Consider the following 18663-nt stretch of genomic DNA (forward strand, 5'->3'; position numbering starts at 1 on the left):
AATTTACGATAACAAGTTTACGTGTCGTGTGAGTGTAAAACCTTTTCGGTGGTGGAATTAAACCCCCATTTTGTGTAGTATGTTTGTAATGTGAAATCCATAAACTATACCTATTAAAGTTTATCATATAGTAATTGAAAACCCGTTTGTATTGAGTGTAAGACCCTTCATGTGTATGTAGTAGTTTAACAAAATACATAACTATACTTATTATGTTTCATCTTGTATTATATGTAATTACCAAGGACTCTTACATTTTAGAGAATATTTTCTGTTATATAAATATATCAAAACAGAAAACACATGCAAAATATGAAGTCGTGAAAGATTAACACTTTGCTCAACATGTTACAAAGTGTTATGAAAGTTGTAAGCTGTTAACTCGTTTGTAACTTTTCTGCACTGTTTTAGAAAAATCATAGAAAAATCATACGAAGTCGAAAACTGAATCTGTAAACACTGAGAGTTTAGAAAATGTGTCTAGTTTGTTCATAAATTTTATTATGATTTTTAGAAGTCTCTAACTAGTGTGAAAATCTCCATATTCATAGACTGGTCCGAACTCATAGCTACAGTGATAGACAATTTTGTAAAAATCACCATAAATTATAGAAAAATTGTGTGAACATGTGCAAGTATTTTAAAGGTATAAACCTGTACTATTTGTACCTAGAACATTTTTGAAAACAACAATGTTTTAGATGGTTAAAACAGTCTGTGAATAGGACTCTTGAAAATGTAGGGGTTGCCAAGGCAAGAACACTTCGTAAACACTTGGAGAGTTGAAAATGTAGGGGTATGAACTCACCTTGAGTGATTTTATGAGATGAATGTGGAAGAAGAGAGGTTGCCAAGGCAAGAACACTTGGTAAATGCTTGGAGAGTTGAAGATCTAAGAACAAATATGGTGATATTTGTTATGAGAGATCCATAATTTGAGTGAAGGTGTGAAGAATGTTCAAATGTAGGATGAAAATACTTACCAAAAGTGAAGGAGAATGCTTAAGAATAACCTTGAAATCTCGAGTTTAGAGAGAGAAAGTGAGAGAGAAATGGGTTTAATTTTTGGTGAGAGAGTGAGAAATGTGGAAGGGGAGGTAAGGGTTTTCCAGCCCTTGTTCACTATATCTTGCTGGAGGGGAGTGTGTGATAGGAAAAATAGTTGACTAGCTAGGGATGAATAGTGACTGGAGGTTGTCATTGGGTGGTATGGGAGGTAGCTTGTGTCATAGTTTTATGGAAAAGTCAACACTCCAGCTCAAAAGCTTACACAATAGATATTATTCTTAGACTAAGATTCCCCCCCAAAAGTGATTAAAATATGAATATATAGGGTCGCATATTCCAAAATATGAGTTTGGGTGAAAATCTCATGCTAAAATGATGAAAAACGAGCTTAAAACTCGAAGATGGTCTAAAACCGGAAAATAGGAGCGAAGCTGCGAGGTTCGGTCCTTAAGAACCGCGAGGGAGGGTTCGGTCCGAAGGCTCTCGCAAAAGAACTTGATGTTAGGAACCAAAAGCGAAGGAAGGCAAGAAGCACAAGCGAAGGAAGGTGAGAAGCACAAGCGAAGGCAAAGACAAAGGCGGAGCGAGCTTCGGGTTCGGTCTCGGTGGTTCGATTCGCTCGGAGCTGTTTCGGTTCGTCAGGGTCTCGGTCCGAAAGGGACCTTCGGCTTCGGTCCTAAATAGTTGATTTCGATCCTTATAGCAGGTTTCGGTCCTTATAGGGAGGCTTCGGTTCTAAGAGTGGTTTCGGCCTTACATGGCTGTTTTTCGAGAAATCTTCCTGTTTTGAGCGATTTTTGACCAAGTTATGGGTCGAGATGCCCCGAATGATTATAAAAAGTTAAAAGAGAATCTGAGAGAGATTTGGGAGAGAGAGATAGAGTGAGAGAGATTTAGGGAGACTTTATTTGTGACTTTTGTGAGTGTTTAGCCTCGAAATGCAAGGTTCGCAAGACCCGGAAAGTTATGAGTGTTATACGCCCCCGAAGGGTATGTAATAGTATTTAATCGAGTAGTTACATCATTTTCCATGATTAGGGTTTAAAATTTCTGGACATGTGAGAACTCAAAGTGATACTTTGCATTAAGATAGTGAGTTGTACAATTGTAAGCATAATTTAAACCCTAATATACAAGGGTTAATTGAGTTGACCGGTTTGACTTGTTGACTTTATTTGACTTTGACTTGACCAGAAAGTGATGGTTGTCACATCATCCCCTCGTTAGAAGGAATTTCGTCCCGAAATTAGCATTTTGACTGGGATTTCAGGTGTTTAGGAAGAGGTGAGAGTATTTTTGTTTCATCTGATCTTCGCGTTCCCAGGTGAACTCGGGTCCTCGTTTAGCGTTCCAACGGACCTTCACAATAGGGATACGACTCTGTTTCGTTCTCTTGATCTCTCGATCCATGATTTCTACCGGTTCTTCCACGAAGTGGAGACTCTTGTTGATTTCAATCTCGTCGAGTGGTATTACAAGAGTCTCGTCGGACAAACACTTCTTTAAGTTCGATACGTGGAAGGTAGGCGTCTTTGGAGCTAACCAGTTCTCGATCGCCTTGATTTTTGGAGGGTTCCACGTGTATCCCTTTCTCGCTAACCACATGTCCGAGGAAGTCCACTTCTCGGATCCAAAATTCACACTTCGAAAATTTTGCATATAATTTCTCCGCCCTTAATGTCTCCAATACCTGTCGTAGGTGTTGGCTATGCTCTTCCTCACTCCTTGAATATACCAGGATGTCGTCTATGAATACAATTACAAACTTGTCTAGGTAAGGCCGACACACCCGGTTCATTAGATCCATGAACACTGCGGGTGCGTTCGTTAACCCGAAGGGCATCACTACAAACTCGTAGCGACTGTACTAGGTCCTGAATGCTGTCTTGGGGACATCCTCCTCCTGGACCTGTAGTAGTTGGTATCCCGACCTCAGATCAATCTTTGAGAAGTAAGATGCTCCTTGGAGTTGGTGAAATAGGTCGTCAATTCGGGGTAGAGGGTATCGGCTCGTGATATTCGATGCACATGCAGAACGATCCATCCTTCTTCTTTACAAATAGAACTGGTGCTCCCAGGGGCAAGAAGTTGGGTTGAATGAATCCCTTGCTCAATAGTTTAGTTGGTTGGATAGTTCTTGCATCTCAGCTGGCGCTAGGCGGTAAGGCGCTTTGGATATGGGGGTAGCTCCGAGAATTAGGTCGATTCGGAATTCGACTTGTCATGCGGGTGGAACTCCGAGAAGGTCTTCTAGGAATATGTCAGGGAAATTACAGACCTCCAAGATGTCCTTGACATTCTTCACCTCTTGTTTCTTATCCACTACGTGGGCTAAAAAGGCATGGTATTCCTTTTAGAGATACCTTTGGGATTTTGTGCAAGAGATGATTTGTAGGTTTGCACTAGGCTTATTGTCGTAGACGAAGAGAGTTTTGCCGCCCGACGGATTAAGGCGAACGACCCTTACGTAACACAGAATGTCAGCACGATTTGAGCTTAACCAATCCATGCCGATGATGATGTTAAAACTTTCTATTGAAACCGACAATAGATCGATTTTGAATGAGTGATTTTCTAGAGTGAGGGTACACCCTGAGTATAGATCGTTAGTGCTTTTTGTTTTTTCCATTTGCCATTTCTACGACGTATGTATCTTCTAGTGGTTGGGGATTTTGTTTTAACAATTGTTTGAATTTGTGGCTAACGAAACTCCTCTCCGCTCCATTATCGAATAATATGCATGCATATGAGTTATTGAGGAGAAACGTACCAGTAACCACTGTGGGATCTTCCCTTGATTCCCCCTGCCCTAAGGACAAGATCCTTCCAACACCCCTGGTGTTTGCGTTTTTAGCTTTTGGGCAGTCCCTCTTGAAATGCCCGGTTTCCCTGCAGCCGTAACAGGCTCGGCTGGCTCCGACATTGGCGACCGGGTTGGCTTGTTGGGCAGACGCCTTGCAGAAATGGGCGGTACGCCCCTTTTTGTTACAACTATTGTAGTGCATTTCTTGACAAGGACCGTTGTGGTGAAAGTTACACTTGTTGCACTTGGGAAGGTTTCTAGCATATTGCCTTAGTGGTGCCAGAGTGGAAGGAGTAGTGGTAGCATGAATGGTAACAGTTTGTTGCTTCTTGGCAGGGTCCTGTTCCGGTTTCTTCTTTTTATTGTTCCAGAACTTCCTCTTATTGTTCCCTCCTTTTGCTTGATCGGAGGCGGTTTTCACAGTGTTATGGCTGACCCGATGATCAATGAGTTGTTGTGCAATCTCCTTGGCACTGTCAAAGGTAGTTGGTCTTGAGGCTAACACAATATTTAGAATCTAGGGAGACAATACCTAGAGGTATCGCTCCACCTTCTTACTTTCTGGAGTGACCATCGCTGGACAGAGGAGTGCTAGATCATTGAAATGGTCAGTGTAAGCTGCAAGGTCAGAGCCCACCATTTTGAGACTCCACAGTTCTTGCTCTAATTTTTGCACTTCACCCCTTGGGTAATACTCCTTCAACATCATAGTTTTCAAGTCTTCCCAGCTTAATGAATTAGCCACAGCGAGTGTCAGAGATTTTACGTGGCCGTTCCACCAAGTAAGGGCCCTGCCAGTGAAAGTGCAAGTTGCAAATTTGACTTTGCTTGCTTCAGGGCATGCACAGATCTCGAAGACGTATTCGGTCTTCTTGAACCATTGCATCAAAGTGATGACGCTCCCGCTTCCATTGAAAGGATCAGGTTTTCCATTTGTGAAGTCCTAATATGAACATTCTCTCGAACACCCTTGGCTATCTCCTTGAGTGGAGTTATTAGTACTGCTCCCCGTCCTCCTGGCACCGTTAGTGCTAATTTGGGACATAGCAGCTGCCACTACAGCCGTAACCGCAACTTGGAAAATAGCAGGATCATACTGGGGAGGCGGCGGTGGTGGATTTGTTTGTGTTCTGCCAATGCGTCTAGCAGATCTACGGGGTGGCATCTTTCTGCAATAGAGTTTAAAGACAAAATGTATGTAAGTCTTTTAGTAATGGTTATAAGTCGGGTATCGTAGAACTAGGTTATTAGTTTTCAAGTATAGTATTTCACGTCTTTCCAATGTTTGCAAACAATTCATAACAGGAGTCTATGTAAATAAACTTATGAATTTAGTAGAAATGACTCAAATGCAATCTTGTAATCTTTGTTCCATGCCTGATCCACTCATAAGACCACTCGATGTATACCAATTGTGTGTAACTAAAGTTCAATAGACCGTCGAACTTAATGAGTCTGCCCTAAGCCCACAACCAAACAAGGAACAAGACCCAAGGCGGACTCACTATTTCTAAGTCGATCGCCTCTTAATTACATATAATCTCGAGGCATATATTTAATAATCTCAGAGTTACCATAAGCAAATCGTTTGTAATACTATGTTATGAATTTGGAGGTGAACTCCCAATGAAATAAAATGCATGCCAATTTTCATTAATACAATTTAGTACATGTCCTTAGGAAAGGTCAGAAACCATTGAAAGATCAATTAGAGGCCAAGACAAATGACTATAAGAAATTACAGGCAGAATACAGTGACAAGTGTGTTCATTATAGATATCTTAAAAAAGATTTGATGTTGTGACTGCCGAACTTGATGCGTTAAAAGCAAAATCTATGTAACACCAGCAAAAATTAGGTCAAAAACAAATTTGTTCAGTAACCATAATTGGGATGTACTAAGTGGTAGATATCGTAACAAGGTTTCCAAAAATATAAGGAACACTAAAATCTGAGTTATAACGAAGAAGTTATGACTAATCGAAGATCCGTGACAATACCGGTAAAACGCTGTTAAGCAAAAAACGTGAAATAGATACGAGCAAAATTTAGCAACGCGACCTAAACGAGAATCGAAGATCTCGTCAATGGTAATCCAACGGTAAAAAGACTGACGAAAACAGGCATCAGATGATGAAGTTCTGGATTTTTTATGGATTTTTCCAGTCCCGACCTGTTAATATATTGTTAAAAATAAATTCAGAATTAGCCGATGGAGTCTAAACGAGAGTTGTAGAGCATTTTCTCACCTACGCGTGGATATAAAGAACGTTGAACTCGGAGCTCGTACGCGAAAGTTACAGATTTTACAAGTTCGGGGCACAAAATTTGAGGCTGGTCCAAGAAGAAACGCCCCGCGTTCCCTAAAGGAACGCCCTGCGTTCTTCGACCAGAACCATCCCATCGTCCATCAGAGGAAAATACGTAAGCACTGACCTCATAGGGGGAACGCCCAACGTTCGTGAGTGCCCCCAACAATATAAAAAGGAGGCTAGGGCTCCAGGTTTTTTTTTGCTTCTCTCTCTCAACTCCTTCAGCCTTAAACGCCTCTCTAGCCCCTCTAAGCTACCTTAAAGCCCCGATATTACCTCTACCTTACGAAGCAAGTCCCGACACCCCTGAGATTCCTAAGAAATCGACTTTCTCCAGTAGAAGTACCGCTTGAGTTTAGTCTCGCCTTCTTCCAGCTACCACTTCTATCAAGTGAGTTCATACCCCTACAAAACACTTTAAGTATGTTTTTAACTGCTTTTAAATACTTTTAGGGGGGGGGGGGATACTAGGAAACACACGGTAAAAATCATGTGAAAAACATCAATCTTTAGCTATACTTTTCATTATATAATCAATCATATGTGATTTATAACTATCATACGAAAACATTAGTATGCAAAACATCTCACGACACCATTTTTCCCTTGTCGAATAAAACATGTTTATATATATATATATATATATATAAAACAAACTATGTTTCATTTATATGTTCATATAACTTATCATAAACACGGGTAACCATTTCATCATAACATTGTTCATTTCAAAATACTTGAATTAGTTGAGAATATGTGAGTCATTCGTCTTCATCGTACCTATAAAGGTATACAACAAGCCCTGTTTTATAACCAGAATCTCCTCATGGAGAACGTGATAAGCGTGTATAGATCTATACGGGACTGATGATCCCGCACCTTGATTGTTAGCTACAGTCCAAGAGGTGACAATTATTATAACATTCCGACGCGTCACACCCCAAAACCAAGGACGACAGAAACGTTCTGGGGCAGAGGACATCATGTAATGTATCACAACAATGCAAAGTAGTAAACAAGCAACAACATCATCCATTGCATTAATAGTATAATTTTAATTACATGTGAGTTCTTTAAATAGAATAATTCTACAAAATGAATATTCAAAATAAAAGACGAGTCTTGACCGCTCCGTCTTCACAAAACCTGGTAGCCATACCTGTCTATTTGTGACCTGGGAATACAAGTTATTTTGAAAGCGAGTATCAGCAATAATGCTGGTGAATTCATAAGTATTTATGTGACTTTGATTTGTAAAGCTGTAAAGAAAGACCTGTAAATGTTTGAAGGAAAGTTTGTACCAATGAACATGTTTGTAAGTAATTGTAAACGTTTGAAAAACCTAGAAAATCCCATATTTTCAACTAGTATAAAAAGTAGCCTTCTACCTAGACCCGACTGTTTTGAATGTTTGCTTTTAGAAATCCAATATTTGCCCATAAGTGGGTGGTAGTTTAAAAGTCCCAAAAATGAACTACCATGGTGTTTTTCATTCCTAAAATAGTAGATTTGTGTACGTATAAAATCGCTAAGGTATTTGATAACCCCGTAAATCAACGTGTTTTTAATACTCCATGTGAGTTTTATAACCATGCTAATGACCCAGACTGCTTGTAACAACGTTCTTCAGGCGTTGGAATGTTATGACGTTTGTCACCCCAGGCCTGTCGGCCTAGCTATAGCTAACAACTTAGGTATGGGATTGTCAATCCCGTATAGATCTATACACAAGTATCACGCTCCCCCTACAAGGGATTATGGTATATAATACATGACTTAATAATGCATACTCGAATGTACGTGAAATGTCTCACAAAACCTAGTATAAAACAAATTTACGCATGAAAATGTCCATTTGTTCTTGTATATGATAATATCTCTTTGATATGGTACTTGTAGTACGTAAAATTTCATGAATATCTAGTACACTATCTTATGTAATCGTATCTCTTGTAATTGTATGTCTTATAATTGTATGTAATCGTATTTCTTCATATAGTATGTAATGTATTTGTATAGACTCATGAATAAACTGACTCTTGTGTGATTCCATGTACTTGGAATGGTAAATAGTATCTCCTAACTATACCTATTATAGTTTCTAGTATTATACGTGTATAACCGAAAGATGCCTTTGCTACCCAAAGGTACTGAACCAACTGATGGAAACTTTTATGTCTATATATGTATACATGATATATAACTACACATATATAGGCATGCATTTGACAATAAAAATATAAAAGAAGTTTTGTAAAGCATTTGAAAAGTTTAATAAATAAGAAATGATGACTTGATGTCAGTTTATAAAACGATTCGAAAGTAGTTTGTTTGATAAGAACAATTTTAAGTATAAGAAGACCTTTGTTTGAAACGCGATTCTAACAGCGTTTGAAAGGAAACATATAGTATGTAAGACAGTTTGATAAAGAGTTTTTTTTAACATGTAAAAATGTTTATCGTAAACTATACCTATTATAGTTTTTCCAAAAGTTTGTTTCGTGTTTATAGTAAACTCTAGTGAAATGCTCACTTGTTATGTAAAGTGTAACTTTTGTAGTGACATAAATGAACACATAAACTCAAAGTATAAATAAAGTGTTTGATTCGTAAATGTATAACAACATATTTAATTTCAAAAGACAAGATGTTATCGTGATATATTTTGCATACGAAAGTTTCCATGTAGTAGTTATGAATCACATATGATTTACTTGATAAAAAGAGTATATAGTGAAGCTTTAGGTTACACACAATGATAACCGTGCGTTTACTTGTATTCCCCCCCCCCCCCCTTAAAAGCGTATAAAAAAATGCATTGATGACACATTTGAAAATGTAGTTTATAGGGGTATGAACTCACTTGTTCGGTTTGAAGAGAGTGAGACTAGCGTCGAGCGGAACTTCCACTGCGGAAAGCTGCGTCTTCAAGCTTCTCGGGGATCTCAGTATCGTAGAACCTTCGTCGGGGGCTCGGGTGTGGAACCGAGGGTGTCGGGATGGCCTCTAGTGCTTAAAAGTGTGTGAAAGTGAGTGAGAGTTTGAGAAAAGTGTGCCAAAATCCGGAGTTCATGCCCTCTATTTATAGGGTTGAAGGCGTGAGTACGCTGGGCGTACCACCGGAGTACGCTGGACGTACGCGTTACGCTGGGCATAACTTTGCGTTATGGCTTACGACTCGGGTCTAGCTAGGCGTAGAGCTTGCAGCCGATGGGACTCGACCCTGCACCTGAGTACGCTGGGCGTAATTCCGGCTTCAATCTTCTAAATTCCATAACTTTCGGGTACGGGCTCCGTTTTTCGCGCTCTTTATATCCACGCGTAGGTGAGACTATGCTCTACAACTTTCATTTAGACTCCGTCAGCTAGTTTTGAATTTATTTTTAATACTATGTTTTTAATAGGCCGTAACTGCTAAAGTTCGTTAAAAATTCATAACTTCTTTATCCAACGTCTGTTTTCGTTTGTCTTTTTATCATCTTACTCCTATTGTGTAGACCTTCAACTCTCATTTAAGTTGTGTCGGCTAAAAGCCGCTCGATCTTTATTTCGAGGTTTTAGCTGTCTACCGCTGTCACGAAACTTAGAAAATTTGTAACTTCTTCATACGATGTTCGTTTTGGGCTTTCTTTTTATGCATGATCATGGTTTAACGTAATCTAAAACTTTCGTTTAGATACCTAAGGCTAAAAATTATTGTATTGAAACTTCGCGTTTTTCGCTTAATCGGTGTTGCCTGGTTTTGCCGAGAATCTTCGGTTGGTCATAACTTCTTCGTTATAACTCGGATTTTAGGGTTCTTTATATGTACGAAAACCTTGATATGATTCCTACTACTTTATTTAACCCAAATAAGATTTTAGGAGAGTTAAATTTTGACCTAAATTTGACTGGTGTTACATTATATTGTCTCGAAATGTCGGGTTGTCACATCATCCCCCCGTTAGAGGGAATTTCGTCCCAAAATTAAATTTTAAGCATAATTGATACCACGCTACGGATAGAAGTTTCATTTGATCCTTGCGTTCCTAAGTGAATTCAGGTCCCCGCATGGCCTTCCGGCGAACTTTTCACTATCGGGGAACGACTTTGTTTCTTTTGTTTGCCTTCACTGGGGTGATAACTCTTCCTGGTCAGATGTGCGTTGAATGTTTTTGTGGTCTGTGAACATAGTACACCTTGTACCCTACAAGTAGTGTCTCCAGATCTTTAGAGCAATTACCGCTGCTCTTGACTCAAGATCATTTGTTGAATAGTTAACCTCCTGTGTCTTAACCTGTCTTGAGGTATAGGTAGTGACCTTTCCTCTTGCATAAGAACACAACCAAGCCCTTGGTTGGATGCATCGCATTACACCACAAAATCTTCTATCCCTTTTTGGGAGGGATAATTTCGGTGCGGTGCACCAGACTTACTTTAGCGTTTGGAACGCTCTTTCTTGTTTACAGACAAGTCTGGTGCTCCTCAAGGTGAGAAACTTGGCCTAAAGAATCCCCTTCTGAGGAGTTTGTTAAGCTCGCTAGGAAGTTCTTTCATCTTAGTTGGAGTTAGACGATAAGGTGATTTGGCTACTGGGGTAGCCCCTGGAACTAAGTCGATTCTAAATTCGACTTGACGCTGTGGTGGTAATCCCGGTAGTTCTCCTGGAAAGGTGTCAGGAAAGTCGCGTACTTTTGGGATGTTCTGAATGTCCTTTGCTCCTTGGCTCGCATCGACGATGTGTGCAAGGAATGTGTGCCATTCCTTTCACAAGCACTTCTGAATTTGCATACACGAAATGATGAGAGGGTTCGTACTTGATTCGTTGCAGCAAATAACTAGAGTTGCGTTGTTTAGGGAGGTTAGGACGAGCTGCTTTATCAAAGCACCTGATGTCGGCTCGATGTAGACTTAACCAACTCCTACTGATTATGATGTCAAAACCTTGGGGTGGATTAGCTGTCGTGAAGATCTAAAAGAAAGTATGACTACTCATGAATTAGGGAAAAGGATAGGTATTTCTAAGTTTATTCTCACGAAAGCACGATCACTCACAGTCTTGGGCAGTCTCCGTCCTGAAGTTCATAGTAGAACTCATATCTGGTTCATCAATCACAGTCTCGGGTATACGAGTCGTATATAATTAAGATTGAAAAGGTGGGTCTTTGGATTGAACTTGACGTACTGCACGAGTGGTACTTCGGGGAGGTTTGCTGAGGTTTCTTAGGAAAGGATAAGAAACATGAGGTACTCTATGCATGAGTACTTCGGTGTTCTGGAATGACGGCTTCGCTAGAAGGACGTTTTTGGAGAAGGAGAAGTACGCACGAAACTAGTATTGTGCGGATTGAATTGACTCAAGTTGTATGATAATGTTGGACTTACTTAGAAGTAAACGACATTAGATTTGAACACAAATCATTACAGATAAAATACAACGGTGCAACTCTTAACAGGGTTACAGTACTTTAGAGTAACTATAGGAATACTGCTGCGAACAAAGTATACTACAAAAGACTAGTATACGTAGCACGAGGGTCCCTTAACCAATGGGATCTCGTAAAAGATAAGACTCTAGTTGCACTAGTTTTAAATAGTTTATAAGTCTGTTACAATGAACACCTTAATTACTTCTATGTGGGTCCGGAGTAGTCTCCCCTACAGCAGTGATCCTTAGTATTTTCCCGTCTGCGCCGGAGTTCTTTGTTATAGGACAATCGTTCTTGATGTGCCCTATCTCACCGCATTGGTGGCATGACTGGCTAGTACTAGCATTGGTGGTGGGAGTGAGGTGTTTAGTCAGAGTTACGTGGACACGGGTGCCTTCTTCATTACTCCACTTTGAAAATTTCCTCTTAAAGAGTCCGGCTTTATCACTACTTTTTTGTGTAGGGTTGGTCCCGATGCCAGGGAATGGAGGAATGGGTCGTGCTGGTGCTGAAGGGGCAGGAGTTGCCACTTGCTGCTGTTGCATGGCAAGTCTTTGGAATCGCTTTCGCTCACTTCTGGCTTGGCGATATCGTCTCCTCTTTTCGGTCTTAAGGCTTCGCAAGTCCGTGACTGTTATCATTTGTTGACTTCCCGGATTGGTACTGCAATCGGAACTCTCGACTCCTTTGTCAGTCTTGTTTGTGTTGCCGGAGTTGATGTGTGTAAGGAAGGTTATCACAGCAGCTGCTACTGCAGCTTGTAACGTAGCGGCGTCGATATGGAGGATAGGGGTTTCGTTGCTCGGCTGATTGTTTCCGGATGACGACATGATTCTGTAACACGAAAGATAATGATTTTGTGAGTGATTTTGGTTGACCCTAAATGTACTTCGATCTCTTAAGTAAAGAGTAAGAGTATGTTCTTGAAAGTTTGACCTACATCCCTATGATGCAATCCTAGTACGGATTGGAAGTATGTTCATGATGGTTTTACCTACATCCCTATGATGCAGTCCTAGTACAGAGTAGAAGTATGTTTGTACAATGGTCTTAAGACGTTTGTCGTTCAAGCCGTGGTATCGTTGGTTGGTGAATAACATGATCCAACCTAAAAGAGACTTGGACATGTCTCCGGAGTTAAATTACTATAGTCCAATGACTTGACTAAAGCATGTTTCAGATAGACTCCAACGAAGGTATGATGAGGGTTTTTGAACAAAGAGTGACACGAAAGTTAGCCGACTTTCAATATCGATATTCATGACGTAATAAGTTTGGGAAAATTGATCTTGAAGAAGGTCTTACATCATATCCAGAGTAAAAAGGTTTTGGCCGCATGAAGGCCTAACTTATAATACAAGATAGTTACATAGAAAAATGCTACATAGGACATATACAGGAAAACGATTCCTTTACACAAGGAAGGAAAATAAAGCATTTCTTACTGGAGGCGGTCATCCCTCTGGTGAACTCTCAGTTCAGCCAATTGACGTTCCATTATCAAGCAGGTGTCTTTCGTACACTCTCTGGCGTACTTGTAGCTCTATGACTTCGTCTCGTGCTTCAGCTAATGCTTGCAGCAGGGTCTCATGGTCTCTCTCAGATCTCTCACGAGTGTTTTCAAGACGATTGGTGCGGATGGTATGCATTCTTGCATTGGTATTTAACCTCTTTGATACAATGGAGAGTCGTCCTGCCCTGAAGTTCGTTTCGGGCAACTTTACAGATCAGGATTGGTAGAACTCTGTCTGCTGAGCTCCCCTTAAGTTGTAGCAGTATCGGTCTCCTTTAAACGACATAGGTTGATCTTGCTCTTCGCTCCATGTTTCCAAGCATTCTACCCAAGGAGGTGTCGGGCCATGAAGAGCTGGACGAGGGTTAGGGTTTGAATTGGGAGCTACCGGGGGTAGGTTCTCATCCTTGAGTTTGGAGTTATCATCATCCAAAAGGCCTTCAGCATGGTGATCATTCAAAAGGGATTGGATGATCATTCTCTGGTTCTTCTCTGAACCATCCAACATTGCCTTTGTTCGGGAAGCACGGGTCGTCGTGGGGATGGGGTCCAGCTATGTTATCTATGCGATAATTGGGGTATAAGAATCTAACACATAAGTAGTTTATAGTAATACACAAAATACTCCTATAGTATTTTAGGTTTATGTTCTATTGTTCTCATTGTGGTATTGTGGGTAAGTTTTTAGACTTGTTGCAACTTACAACCACACTTAGGCACATGCTAGTCAACCCTTGGATAATATAGTTGATCAGGCTATATCATCCTAGTTTTGACTATATGTCTCTAAGTCTAATTGTGCTGCCCAACAATCGTAATACTTTTGTTCTGTCTTAGTGAAACTGATTTTAGTATGAATGCAGGCACGTATACTTACTTAAATATTTTATTATTTAAAAGTATATACTCTTTATCAGAGTATTTTAATCCCTATTGTATTTATAGTTTGTATATCTTTTATGGGTTGATATACTCAATTCACTATAAACAATGCTCTGATACCAATCTGTCACACCCCAAAACCACGAACCGCGGAAACGTTCTGGGGCGGAGGACGTCATGTAATGTATCACAACAACGCAAAGTAGTAAACAAGCAACAACATCATCCATTGCATTAATAGTATAATTTTAATTACATGTGAGTTCTTTTCATAGTATAATTCTACAAAATGAATATTCAAAATAAAAGACGAGTCTTGACCGCTCCGTCTTCACAAAACCTGGTAGTCATACCTGTCTATTTGTGACCTAGGAATACAAGTTATTTTGAAAGCGAGTATCAGCAATAATGCTGGTGAATTCATAAGTATTTATGTGACTTTGATTTGTAAAGCTGTAAAGAAAGACCTGTAAATATTTGAAGGAAAGTTTGTACCAATGAACATGTTTGTAAGTAATTGTAAACGTTTGAAAACCCTAGAAAATCCCATATTTTCTACTAGTATAAAAAGTAGCCTTCTACCAAGACCCGACTGTTTTGAATGTTTGCTTTCAGAAATCCAATATTTGCCCATAAGTGGGTGGTAGTTTAAAAGTCCCAAAAATGAACTACCATGGTGTTTTTCATGCCTAAAATAGTAGATTTGTGTACGTATAAAATTGCTAAGGTATTTGATAACCCCGTAAATCAACGTGTTTTTAATACTCCATGTGAGTTTTATAACCATGCTAATGACCCAGACTGCTTGTAACAACGTTCTTCAGGCGTTGGAATGTTATGACGTTTGTCACCCCAAGCCTGCCGGCCTAGCTGTAGCTAACAGCTTAGGTGTGGGATTGTCAATCCCGTATAGATCTGTACACAAGTATCACGCTCCCCCTACAAGGGATTATGGTATATAATACAGGACTTAATAATGCATACTCGAAATTACGTGAAATGTCTCATAAAACCTAGTATAAAACAGATTTACGCATGAAAATGTCCATTTGTTCTTGTATATGATAATATCTCTTTGATATGGTACTTGTAGTACGTAAAATTTCTTGAATATCCAGTACACTATCTTATGTAATCGTATCTCTTGTAATTGTATGTCTTAAAATTTGTATGCCTTGTAATTGTATGTAATCGTATCTCTTCATATAGTATGTAATGTATTTGTATAGACTCATGAATAAACTGACTCTTGTGTGATTCCATGTACTTGGAATGGTAAGTAGTATCTCCTAACTATACCTATTATAGTTTCTAGTATTGTACGTGTATAACCGAAATATGCCTTTGCTACCCAAAGGTACTGAACCAACTGATGGAAACTTTTATGTCTATATATGTATACATGATATATAACTACACATATATAGGCATGCATTTGACAATAAAAATATAAAAGAAGTTTTGTAAAACCTTTGAAAAGTTTAATAAATAAGAAATGATGACTTGATGTCAGTTTATAAAACGATTCGAAAGTAGTTTGTTTGATAAGAAAAATTTTAAGTATAAGAAGACCTTTGTTTGAAACACGATTCTAACAGCGTTTGAAAGGAAACATATAGTATGTAAGACAATTTCATAAAGAGTTTTTTTTAACATGTAAAAATGTTTATCGTAAACTATACCTATTATAGTTTTTCCAAAATTTTGTTTCGTGTTTATAGTAAACCCTAGTGAAATGCTCACTTGTTATGTAAAGTGTAACTTTTGTAGTGACATAAATGAACACATAAACTCAAAGTATAAATAAAGTGTTTGATTTGTAAATGTACAAAAACATATTTAATTTCAAATGACAAGATGTTATCGTGATATATTTTGCATACGAAAGTTTCCATGTAGTAGTTATGAATCACATATGATTTACTTGATAAAAAGAGTATATAGTGAAGCTTTAGGTTACACACGATGATAACCGTGTGTTTACTTGTATTCCCCCCCCCCCCTTTAAAAGCGTATAAAAAATGCATTGATAACATATTTGAAAATGTAGTTTATAGGGGTATGAACTCACTTGTTCGGTTTGAAGAGAATGAGACTAGCGTCGAGCAGAACTTCAACTGCGGAAAGCTGCATCTTCGAGCTTCTCGGGGATCTCGGTAGCGTAGAACCTTCGTCGGGGGCTCGGGTGTGGAACCGAGGGTGTCGGGATGGCCTCTGGTGCTTACAAGTGTGTGAAAGTGAGTGAGAGTTTGAGAAAAGTGTGCCAAAATCTGGAGTTCATGCCCTCTATTTATAGGGTTGAAGGCGTGAGTACGCTGGGCGTACCACCGGAGTACGTTGGGCGTACTTCGGTTACGTTGGGTGTAACTTTGCATCATGGCTTACGACTTGGGTCTAGCTAGGCGTAGAGCTTGCAGCCGATGGGACTCGACCCTGCACTTGAGTACGCTGGGCGTACTCTTGAATTACGTTGGGCGTAATTCCGGCTTCAATCTTCTAAATTCCGTAACTTTCGCGTACGGGCTTTGTTTTTTGCGTTCTTTCTATCCACGCGTAGGTGAGACTATGCTCTACAACTTTCATTTAGACTCCGTCGGCTAGTTTTGAATTTATTTTTAATACTATGTTTTTAATAGGCTGGGACTACTGAAGTCCGTTAAAAATTCATAACTTCTTTATCCGACGTCTGTTTTCGTTTGTCTTTTTATCATCTTACTCCTATTGTGGAGACCTTCAACTCTCATTTAAGTTGTGTCGGCTAAAAGCCACTCGATCTTTATTTCGAGTTTTTAGTTGTCTACCGCTGTGACGAAACTTAGAAAATTTGTAACTTCTTCATACAATGTCCGTTTTGGGCGTTCTTTTTATGCATGATCACGGTTTAACGTAATCTACAACTTCCGTTTAATACCTAAGGCTAAAATTTATTGTATTTAAACTTTGCGTGTTTCGCTTAATCGGTGTTGCCTGGTTTTGCCGAGAATCTTCGGTTGGTCACAACTTCTTCGTTATAACTCGGATTTTAGGGTTCTTTATATGCACGAAAACCTTGATACGATTACTACTACTTTATTTAACCCAAATAAGATTTTAGGAGAGTTAAATTTTGACCTAAATTTGATTGGTGTTACATTATATTGTCTCGAAATGTCGGGTTGTCACACGACGCCTGAAGAACGTCGTTACAGGAAAATTTATCTCAGTATGGTTATGAAAACACACAGGATAGACAACTATTATGGTATTCATCTTTACGAGATAAGTAATATTACAGTTGCTTTTACGTATCATTACAAGCTTCTTATAGTTTTATTAAATGATAAAACTATACACATTCATTATAAGTATGGAATATTTACTTACATTCATGGTCTTGGTTCATATAAGACTACACCTCACTTTTAGGAAAATATAGGATTTTCCTGGTTCAAAGACATTCATTTTGTACAATAACGATTCACAACATGATTCTTAAGAAAATATCGGATTTTCTGAAAACAAATGCGGACTTTTCAAATGACATTCATTTACACAACTAACAACTTATGAACTCACCAACTTAAATGTTGACACTTTTTCTTTGAAATAACTTGTATTCTTAGGGAATCGCTAAACCAGGTTAGGAATAGCTTTTGAAGACTTACGCTCTGGCGTTAATTTATTCTTTTGGACATCATATTGTAATTGAATTTTGCAAACATGTAATACTACAATCATGTAAACTTTTCAATTATCTATATGATGGTTGTGTGTACTTTCTTTACTATTCATTTGTTATGATATTGTACATGACGCCTCCACCCCCGAATGTTTCCGCCGTTCAGGTTTGGGGGTGTGACAATATAAAGATGTTGAATTCAACTTTAAAAATTTGATGTGTCAAGTGAGGTAGTTGCATCGATGATTGAAAAACAATTAACATTCTCAGATAATCAAATTAAGAGGTTAGGGTATCACAATGTACCACCTCCCTTCAATGACAACTATAACCCACCCCTTGAGACCAACGGGGAAGAGACACTTGCTCAGTTTGGCCCACTCCCTGAACCAGCTCCAGCTTCAGTTAAGACTGAACAATCAGGGCTAACTGAGGGTATTGGGGTGAAGAATACTGATGTTTCTACTTCTTGTGCAGGTAAAGTAGCGGAAGATGAGAACAAGGAGAACACTATTGAACAAACCAATGTTTCCCTGAACTCTAAATCTGTTGCTTCGAACTCATTTGCTACTAATCAACCTGTTGTTGGTAAACACAGGCCACCAATTCAAGCTAAGCAGAGTGCCTGTTGCAAGTGTGCATGTGGGAACAACCAGAAGCGAGGCAAGGGTACGCCACCAGGGGCAGGAACAAACAACTTCCCAATGAATAAAAGGACTTGCTTTCACTGTGGAACACGTGGACACATTGCTAGAAATTGTCCTAATCGCGCATACGTTCCCTACTACGTACAAGGTTGGCAGAACGTGCCAAGAGGGAGATTTTCCAAAAGAAACCCTTCGAGGCCACGTTCAAACAATGGTGAATGGAATGCCACAAAGGCAAGAGTTCAACTTCCAAGGCCAAGAAATCAACTCCCAACAACAAGAAGGGTACGCCGGCCAAGAAGTCCAATCAAAGAGATGCTTCAGCGAAATCAAGATCAGTCAAGTCAAAGTCATCTTGGAAGCCGACTACAAGTTCAAAATCAAGTGCCGTGACATCCATCAGATGGAAAAAGAAATGGGTTAAACCCAACT

Source organism: Lactuca sativa, chromosome 9 (genome assembly GCF_002870075.4).
Source record: "Lactuca sativa cultivar Salinas chromosome 9, Lsat_Salinas_v11, whole genome shotgun sequence".
Taxonomy (NCBI): Eukaryota; Viridiplantae; Streptophyta; class Magnoliopsida; order Asterales; family Asteraceae; genus Lactuca; species Lactuca sativa.